Raw genomic sequence first — 817 nt, 5'->3', positions numbered from 1 at the left:
TGGAGGGGCTGTGACAGAGGGATCCTCCCCTCCACCCTCAATCACCTTCCACGCGCTGCTGCGCTGTCCAATGCTGCTCTGACCGGTCTCACACCTGCCCCCCCCCCCAATTTTTTTTTATCAATCAAGTGAGTCCAGTTACTTCAGCACTGACGATGTCTTTGTTATGTGAATAACTACAAATTACATTTACCCTGTGGCTCATTAGTTATTCTGAATGGGTCATATTGATACGTTATGAAACACTATTAAAAGCAATATTTATGTAAAGTTGCAGCAGTATAATCTTGATATGTTTAGGAAAGAACTATCTCCTCCTCTGGGGGAGCCCTGGCAATAAATGCCCCTCATGGCTAAAGCACAATGAAGACAGAGTTAACGTTTACAGGTGTGACTTCTGGAGTGTTTCAGCTTCTACACAGGAGAAGATGTGAGAATGTGTTTGCCTCTTTGGGGGTTCTACACTCCCTTACATGAGGGGAGGGAGTGGTTGTAGGATGGAGGTGGGGTCAATACTGGCCCCTCACAGGGCTCAAAAACAGTCGGGGGCACGATTCGGGCCACATTCACTGTTCCCTCCTGACCTGTTTGACATCAATGCTATGGCGCATTCGATGCAGCTATAGGGTGTCCTCAGGCAGGAGTCAGAGGATTGAGCTGTCCAGTGTCCCATGGATATAAACGGCATGAAAACCATACATCAACGTGGAAACTCCACAGGCTGCTGAAACAGAGTGAAATCAGACTAGCTGGCCTTCTGAGCAATAAAAACCTAGAGATATAAGTCTACATGAGATACATTTTATAGTTTCATGAG

Source organism: Takifugu rubripes, chromosome 2, assembly GCF_901000725.2.
Source record: "Takifugu rubripes chromosome 2, fTakRub1.2, whole genome shotgun sequence".
In the NCBI taxonomy this organism is placed as follows: Eukaryota; Metazoa; Chordata; class Actinopteri; order Tetraodontiformes; family Tetraodontidae; genus Takifugu; species Takifugu rubripes.
This window is presented reverse-complemented; position numbering follows the sequence as displayed.